A 9,467-nucleotide genomic window follows, 5' to 3' on the forward strand; every position below is an offset into this window, starting at 1 on the left:
GGCTGAAACACACACAGGATACTCAACATCAGTCAGCAGGAAAAAGCAGATTAACACCACACTTCACACCCACTAAGATGGTCAGAGTCAAATGTCTGAAAATAACATGTGTTGATAAGACTGGGGAGATAATAGAACACTCACGTGCTGCCACACTGGAAAACAGCCTGGCAATTCTTCAGTAAGTTAAACATGCTTTACTACTTGGAACTGCATATATACACGGAGATACAAATACATACATACATATATACACATAAACACACACACACACCTCCAAGATAAATGAAAAGACAAGTCCACAAAAAAACTTGTACATAAATGTTCATAGAAACATTATTCACAACGGTCAAAAGGAAAAAATAACCTGAATGTTCATCAAAAATTTCAAATTTAGTATTATACAGCTCTTCATATATTGGTATCCTCTTAAAGTTAAAAAAAAAAAAAGTCTATTATAGCTTTATCTCCTTTTTGGTACACAGTCTTCATAAGCCAGGAATAAAGAGAAACTCCCCCACCTGAGATGGAGAAAAACCAAGAGATATTTACAGCAAATATGACATCAAGTGGTAAAGATATTAATAGCCTTGCAATTAAAATCAGGAACAATCATACAGTATAATACTAGCCAGTGCAATTAAGACAAAAGAAAGGAAGAAAGAAAAATAAAGAAAGGAAGGAAGGAAGGAAGGAAGGAAGGAAGGAAGAAAAAAAGAATATGCAGAGAACTGTTAGAAAAGGAGGATCAAAGATCCAGGGTGCCTGGCTGGCTCTGTTGGTAAAACACGTGACACTTGACCTCGGGGTTGTAAGTTTGAGCCCCATGTTGGGTGTAGAGATTACTTAAAATTTTTTTAAAAAGTCTTAAAAAGCTAATATTACTTATGAATGATAAACATCCATCTAAAAAAATCCAAGAGAATCAACTGAAAAACCATTAGAACTAATATGAGAGGTAATTGAGGAAGCTGAGTATCAATCAATATATAACAGTACTTCTCTAATATACCAGCAACAACCACTTAGAAACAGAACACAACAGCAACAACAAGAACAAAAACACAAAATACCCGGAAATAAAGCTCATAAAAAATGTACACAACCTTAATGGAGAAATAGTTAAACTGACAAAAGATGAAACAGACCTGAAAAGCCTTAAGTATAGGAAATAATTACTTCCAAGATGTCAATTCTTCTTAAATTAACATAAAAAGTCTATAAAATCACAAAACCCAATATAGCCTTTTTTCATAGTTGATAAACATATTCTACAATTCACACAAATTAGTAAAGGCCAACAATAGTGAAGACAACTTTTTAAAGGTGGAAAGATTTGTTCTACCACAAATACAGCTTATGATGAAAATAGTGAGTACTATAAAAAAGTGAGTACTATTGAAGGAATATACAAATTGCAGATAAAAGGAACAGTACAGAATCCAGACCAAGACTTAAACACATACACAGATCTGGCATACAGATCGATGTGAGACAGGAAGCATTATACAGAGGTAGCATTACACGACAGTGGGAAGGACAGATAATTCAATGACTTGCATTAGGATAACTGGCTAGGCAAATAAAAATAAAAGTAAGATTACACACAAAATGAATTCCCAGAGTCAGAACCTTGGCGCAAGCAAGGATTTCTAAAAAACACAACAGGAAAAGTGATATACTATAGTATTTGAAAATCTCTTGACCAGAAAAAAGAACAAAAACACGTACCAGTGACAGAAATTTAAATTTATACAGCACCAGAAAAGGTAGTTGGGAAGTCTGTAGCAAAAGTAAAAAGTCCCATTACTTAGGCTCCGGGAATTTCACTTCCAGGAATCTCCCTGGAAAAACACTTTCAGAGGTATATAGACATTTACACAGGTGCTCACTAGAGTACTGTTTTATAACCAATATTGGAAATAAATGACTTGTTCATCAATAGAGCTAAACGAAAGTGTAGCACTTTCTAGGATGAAATACCTAGCACAACAGTTCAAAAGACTATACTAGACCCTTAAGCATTAACTTTATTGTTTCACTGTTTGGTGGGTGGGTGCTCAGGCTGTGCAGTCAAGGTTAAAAAGCAGGTGAACGCTACTCACAGAAGAGACCAGAGCATGATTCTAAGTTGCTGAGAACCGACAACATATATACTAGGCTTAATTAAGCAGTACAATATTTACTTACAGCAAGGGAAAAGAGAGTGCACAAGATTCAACCTCTTGTAATCCACTGGGTCCCCCATGAAGAGCAGATCCACTTCACAGGCAATGTGACAGATAGATGGTGTGGAGACGAGCACTACACTTCATGCTGCAGTATGACCCTCAGCCCCTTGCCCGTGGGGATGAAATACAGAAAGGAGGGGTGGGCCTAGGAGTCACAGGCATAAGGCAGAACAAAGTGGTATACACTGAGCAACCAACAGAGAAAGATAGTCCCTCACAAGGCAATAAGCCCAGAGGGCTCTTTATCTTTTTGCAAGGAAATGCTCCCAGCTCAAGGCCACACTTAAGCTGTTATGCAAGAGAGGAGAAGGTGCTCTTGACCACAGTTCCCATCAATAACAAAAACATATGTTAAGATAAAAAAAAATTCCTAGATATAATTGTAGAAAAAAACCTAAAATCATATATATGTGTATATAAGTGTACATATATGTGATGTACATATAAGTACTCAAAGGAATTTAAAATGGCTTGGAAGGATTCATAAAAACTTCTTACTGAATGTAGGAGTGGAGAATTTGAGAACAGTAGTTAAAGGAGACTTAATTTGTAGTTTTGATTTGTGTGTGTATGTGATTTGATTTTTTAATGTAACATCTGTGTACTACGTCTCTTTTCTTAGAGTGCATGTAGAGGAGGGGAGGAAAACAGTGGAGGAGTAGGGGACCCTAGTTTCATCTGGACCCATGAATTCAGCTAGATAGCTATCAAATCATTCTCAACACCTGTGAATTCAACCTGGGCTCGAAGAAAAGAATAGCTGCAACTCTACAAATAGAAAAGTGACACTTTTTGCAAGGTAGGAGGGGCGGAGAAGTGAATCTGAGGTAATTTACTGGAAGATAAACCTCAGGAGAAGAAAGCCTCCATAAGCCAGCTAACAGAAAGTGATGTAGCAGAGGAGGGCAAAATCTGAACTTTTAGAAGTCTGCTCCAGTAAGGGAAGTCCCTGCCTGAAATGCGCTCAGATGGTGAAACCGGGCAGAATCCTGGGTGGGACAGTGTGGTCCCAAGATCCCCAGAGTACAGAGTGAATGGAGGTGCCTGAATACAGCAGAGCTCCCAAAGAGTGGGGAAGCCAGCTGCAATCAGTGAACCCAGGAATGGACTCTCAGCTGGGTTTGCCATAAACCATGAAGTGGGCAGCTCCGTGGACTGCTTTCTGAACAGAGGCCCATCAAGCGGCAGAACAAGGGCTAGACCTTCCCACTTCCCAGGGAAGGTGCGGTATGGGTGCACGCATCAGCGGGCGACTGATGCTGGAGCAGGGACCCTGCACGCAGCAGAACCCAGCAAGACTCTCCCTCTTTCCCCGGGAGGAGCAGTAAGGGTGTGCAAAGCAGGAAGCTATAGGGCTTCGAAACTGAAAACACGGCAGTATGTCTGAGATAAAAAAGGCTTGATCACAGGCTGGGTGATCAGAGTGAGGCTGAAACTGGGGAGATAAAAATGACTGACTGCTTTTCCCCGAAAGCGCACTGAACGTAGGGGTCCTGATCTTTGAGACCTCCGGATGGAGATCAGGGTGCGCCATTTTTATTTCATCCTCTGATGATGCTCATAAATGATGCTCATCCTCCCCTGAAACCACCCTCCATCTCCCACCATCACTAAGTACACTTAAAGAAACCACTACCTTCACCCAGAAGCCATCCGCTCTTTGTTATAAACCAATACCTATTCGACATCTTCCAGACGCGGCCAATGCTATCAGGACAGACAAAAAAATAATGACTAAACACAGACGGAAAGAGGCTCACACCGGAAAGCACGCTGCCATCCAGCTAACAGAAATGACACTCTTGCTCTCAGGGCATGAGAGTCAAGTAAAGGAAAGGATCATGCACGCTGAGGAGTCTGCTGAAGTTCGCAGAGAAATGAAGCCTTGCTGTGAAAACTAGGGGAGAAAAAAAGAATAAGTACTTGAGAAAACAAAAGCAAAGGAAAAGGACGGAAATGATAAAGTTAAGTGGCTGAAGGCCCACAGACAGACTTGAACACCAGCAACAACAAAAGGTGGCTGACAGGAAAGGGTGCTTCAGGAGCAAGTGGGGCAGGCTCCAGCCTTGCTGAGCCCCAGCAGCACAAACAGGTAGCAGAAACAACTGCTCAGAAGGAAGCCCAAAGTCAAGAGAAAGAGGGACAGGGACTTTCCCCAACAAACTTGCAGAACAGACTGGAGAAGAGAAAGAAACTAAAGTATGAAAGAACTAGAAAGCTGCTCAGGTGCCCAGAAACCTGGCAGTGAGGCTAAAGAGAATGAACTTGAGGCCAGAGACAAATATTTAGAAGAAACGCATCCACCAGAAAATATAATCGGCAAGACCTCTCTCAGGAAATGGAGACCCACAGTGCAATTAGCACCAAAAATAAGCCTCCAAGCGGACCTGTTCTGAAGCAGCTGTTACAGAAATGTCTGAAGAGGTCAGTGAAGCATCCGGACAGAGGTGATGAGAAGACTGACAGGAAACTGAGGGCGAAAGCCAGGAATCTGGCAAAGGATTCCAGGCCTTCACCCGAAGAAAGGGTTAGTCCAGCTTCTGCAACCACGCACACAGAGAAGACCTCCAGGGCCTTTTGGACTCGGGATGAAAGACCCAGAGCACATGGGGGCCAGTGAGCTGAACCTGTATGGTTAAATTCAGGTATCCTAATGCCTCAGGGTTTCTCCATGTCCCAACTAGTTTTTGAGAACAGAAGAAAAAGTTCAGTCATCCCAGGCAATTATCTGGGCATTTTTCAGGGACATTCCTTCCCGCGCTCCTTCCCTTCCTTCATCATTTTGTCTCTTCAACTCATACACAATGTGATTTTGTTTTCTTTTAAAATCCTCATTAAGCAGTCTCTTACTCTTGTGCTTTTCCCTCCCAGTGTAAGGGTACATATGCCTTATTTTATACACTGGTAAGGAAACAGGAAAGACTGCTTCCAGTACATAATTGGAATGTTACATTATACTTAAACAAATATATCAATTAAGAAATGAGCTCAAACCTAGCGCCCAAAACTTGGTTTCTCCATACCATTCTCCAATAAACGGAACTAGGGCTCCTTGGAGAAGTGGTGGTCTCCAGGGCTGGGAAAGGGAAGATACAACAACGTGAGTCTTCTGTGGTGCCGGAAAGTCAGGGAAAGACACCAAAAAGGATGTGGGCACTTCAAGGGGAAACAGGAGCCAACTGCAAAGAGCTCCCAACGGCCAAGGCCAGAATAATTTAAGCAACAAAATAAGTAATATCAGCACTGCATCACAGCTCAAAGAATACATACCCAACATCACACCCTGATATAACTAACTGAATAAATAAAACAAAGGAAAACAAGGCATGACTCTTCCTCAGAAAGTATTCCAATTAATAACTGCAGAGGGAATAACAGAAATGAAAGTCACCATTAGACCACTACACTAATAAGAGCCACCAGGAAGGCTAATTAGTGAGTGAAAGTAAGGAAGAACAGGATATTGTTACACAAGGTCTCAAAGTATCTTCCCCCAAATAATCACTAGTTACAAAGGGAAAGACAGTATCTTTACAGTGGTGACACGTGGCAGACACCACTAGATCAAAATTAATATCAACAGTAATAAGACATATCGACACCATCCTCACTCGAAGCAGGAGAAAACGTCTGACAAAACCAAAGTGAGAGGTTTTCTAACATACCAGCACACCATACTTCGAAAGCATCGAGGTCACGAAAAACAAGGAAAGATGGAGAGACTGTCACATACTAAAGGAAAACAAGGAGACATGACAACTAAATGGAACGAGGCATTCTGGATTGGATCCCGGAACAGGAAAAGGTCACTAGTGAGAAAATGATGAACTCTAAATTAAAGTCAGCAGTTTAATTAACAGTACCGTGCCACTATAGATTTCTTAAGTTTGATGACGGTACTATGGTTATGCAAGATGTTAACTTTAGGAAAACTGAGTAAAGACTATAAGGGAACTGTGTACAATTTCTGCAACCCCTGTAAGTCCACAATTACTCAAAAGAAAAAGATTTTTTGAATCGAGGAAGCATGTTAAGGCTTTCTTTCTGATTTTTTTTTAGCTTAAAAATTAACTTGGCAATCGAAAAAGATACCAAATACTGTCATTCTTATCTCCAATTTAGTCATTCTTTCATTAACTTAACAATACCTATTGAGCACCTACTATGCCCCAGGCACTAAGGTCTCTGTAGTGAATGAGACCAAAAAAAAAACAAAAAAAAAAAACCCAAAAAACAAAAAACAAAACAAAAACACTGCCTTGCAGAGCTCATAGGAAGACAAACAATGAAGTGAAGAAAACACAGGTACGTTAGACAGTGTCCAGAGCGATATAATAAATCAGTATAATAAAACAAGGAAGGAGGTTAAAAGCTTTAAGATCAGGGAAGGAAATGCTTAAGCTCAAAAATTCAATCTTGTACAGCACATCGTAATTCACCCGCGGGAGCTCTTTCACAGTGTTTCTGATACAAAAATCCTGAAGACTGCCAAATAAGGTAAGTTACGGTCACTATGCATTATGTGTATTTACTCCAGAGCAACTCACCAATATCACAGAATGCTTATGCACTAAGACTTCCTGGACACTAGGAGCCACAGAAACTTAAAGTGGCATAGTTAGTATTTTTGATGCTCTTGTCAGTTTCCTTTGTATGTATGTATTGAGGTTTATCTTCAAAACATCCCCATCGTTTGGACCTATAGGAAGGATTACAGTTTTCAACCAAAATTTGTCTGCCTTTCTCCAGCATTAACACGACATGTAAGAGCACCTTCACTGATCAGAGCCTCAATACACACAGATACATACATGTGTAAACAGATGTAAGTCCTCTGAAATTCCTTCAACAAATTACAACTAAAACCACTCGCTGACATTTCCCTGCAAATAACGTACCTAATACTAATAATGAGTTTTCACTCTTGAACTACAGTTTGAAACAGGATGCTGTTCTTTCCTGGCCACCACTTTTAACCTAGAAGACCATTCTCTGATTTCCGAGGCCTAGTACAGTGGTTTTAAATTAGAGCTGTACCTTCTGTTTAAAAACTCCTTTATTAAAATAAAATCTGTAAAAGATATATTACAAAAATAAAAACTACCTTTTTTATATACCTCGCTTTCATTTTGAAAAGAGACAATCGTCCTAATAAACAAGACTTTGCTATTTTTCTGCACAAACGTCACTTGCTGAGCATTTACAGCTTTATGTAATGTGTACTATGGAAAATAAACTGCTAACGAAAATTTTTTTTTCATTATACTCTCAGAAATATGTCTTAGTAATGCCATAATGCTGGCACCAATTTTGACCACCATGTGAACAAATGCATTCCACCGGTTCAAAGTACTGTAATTTTCAAGAAGCAAGAGTATGAACATACTTAATGCCACTGAATGATGCCACACTTTAAAATGGTTAAAATGGCAAATTTTATTGTGTCCTACGGTACCTATTTTGTATATCTTAGCGCAGTATTTCTGTATCACGATAATACCAAAAGAAGTTTTTTAAAGCAATGATGGTATGATCCCATTTCGTTCGAGATCATGGTATCTCCCCTGCCAGGTAAGTGTGTGTGTGTGTGTGTGTGTGTGTGCGTGTGTGTGTATGAGTGCACAATTATGAACGAATTTTAAAGTGTCAGGAAGCATCCAGACGACACTATTTGTGGATTGCGGTCACTCTTGCTTTTCTGGCACTCATCCGGGTCATCTAATTGTCCGTAACAAGTACGCTTTGTTTGCATAGTTGGGAGAAAGGATAAAGCGCAAAAGCCGTCACTCCCACCTCTCTGCCCCGGGCTGCAAAGCACTTCCAGGTACGCGCCTCACGGAGGCCGGCACCGGATCCCCGGCTAGACCACCCGCCCAGGGCGCAGCCTCCGGGCCCGGCCTCAGCCGGCGCCCTGCCCCCTTACTCTCAGCCCGGGAGGGGCCGAACGCCCCCGTCGCCCTCCCGAACCCTGCGCTGGCCAGCGGCCCCCGACGCCCCCGCGCCCCGCCGGGCCCCTCACCGACTCTCTAAGCCCACGGCAGTCATTCCTCCGGCCACACCATCTGCCCAGGGCCCTCCGCCCCGCGCCGGTCTCTCCGTTGGCCCGCGTCACGCACGCGCGCCGCCGCCCCGGGCCTCGGCGGCCTCTCTAGGAAGCTGGGAGGGCCAGCGTCTCGGCTTCTCCTTGGCGCCAGTGCCGTGCTAGCGGGCTTGTGAGCGCGTGCCTGGCTGGTCCCCCACAACCCCCCCGCCCCCGCCCCGCGCCCTCCGCCCCACCGCCTGCCCTCCACTGGCCAATGCCCTGTCAGGGTCCAGAGCTCTATGGGCCTTCCCAAATTTGACCACATCCTTTCCAAGGTGTGTGCCCTGCTGCCCTCCAGTGCTCCCCCCCTTCCCCGCGCGCACCCCCTCCCCCCAGGGAAGGATGGGATCCAAAACTAGGGGTCAAAATAGGGAGCACTAAGTTCTAGCTGACTGGTTCTGGCCAAAGGGAGAGCTGTTATGGGGGCCACTCATTACTCCAGGAGGACCTCTTCCTCATCACCACCATCTAGGGGTACTTGCTGATTTCAAACAGGCACACAAACCGCTACCTCCCTGGCTTCCAGTTGTTTTCTCCCGAACAAAATTCAACTGAGTACATTTTAAAGATCTTACTGGCTTTTCTTCAGCAGTTCACCAATCGGGCAGCATCCAGTCTAGCAGATAGAAAGAAAGGAGCTGGAAGAACTATACAAGGGCTAGCGATTTCACAGGCAGAAGGGAACAGGAAAAAGATTATATTAGGAAAGGGTAGACTGGTTATTGCAATGTGACTTTGCTTATGGGGTGCGCGGGTTATCAGGCAGATACCAACCCAGGAACAGGAAAATCTTGATTGACTTGTTAAAGACAACAGGCCCAAAATGGAGTGCTTATGCTAAGAAAAACCAAACCAAAACAAACCAAAACAAACAAGAAACAAAAAAACTTCAGGAGTGATCCTATGAGGAAGGAAAAAGGAGACAAATCTTTATTTAGGTTTGCAAACCAGGAAGGAGCAACCCAACTCAGTTGATGTGCCTTTCTGAAGAGGACCAGGGGAGTGGTATTTTTAAGCTTAAAACCACACTGGAGGAAAAATCTCGGGGTATGGTTGCTCAGTGATTGGTTGACCTTTTTACTCAGTATTGTGAGATGGGGTAACTTTTTCAAGTGTCTAAACCTCAAGATGCTTATCATGATTCCAAAATGTCT

General features: G+C 42.6%; 1 protein-coding gene across 2 annotated transcripts in view; it reads right to left on the bottom strand.

The window, feature by feature from the left end:
• The window catches only part of ZNF445 (zinc finger protein 445), a 29,262-nt gene extending 20,876 nt beyond the window's left edge, over positions 1-8,386 (bottom strand). The window contains exon 1 of one of the 2 annotated variants that reach the window (XM_040637038.1): positions 8,251-8,386. The gene's annotated coding sequence lies outside the window, so the exon portion shown is untranslated. The remainder of the gene's footprint in view (positions 1-8,250) is intronic. The other variant, XM_040637039.1, reaches the window with a different exon arrangement.
• Positions 8,387-9,467: the final 1,081 nt, after the last annotated feature.

This window comes from Ursus maritimus, unplaced genomic scaffold (genome assembly GCF_017311325.1).
Source record: "Ursus maritimus isolate PB19 unplaced genomic scaffold, ASM1731132v1 scaffold_20, whole genome shotgun sequence".
NCBI lineage: Eukaryota > Metazoa > Chordata > Mammalia > Carnivora > Ursidae > Ursus > Ursus maritimus.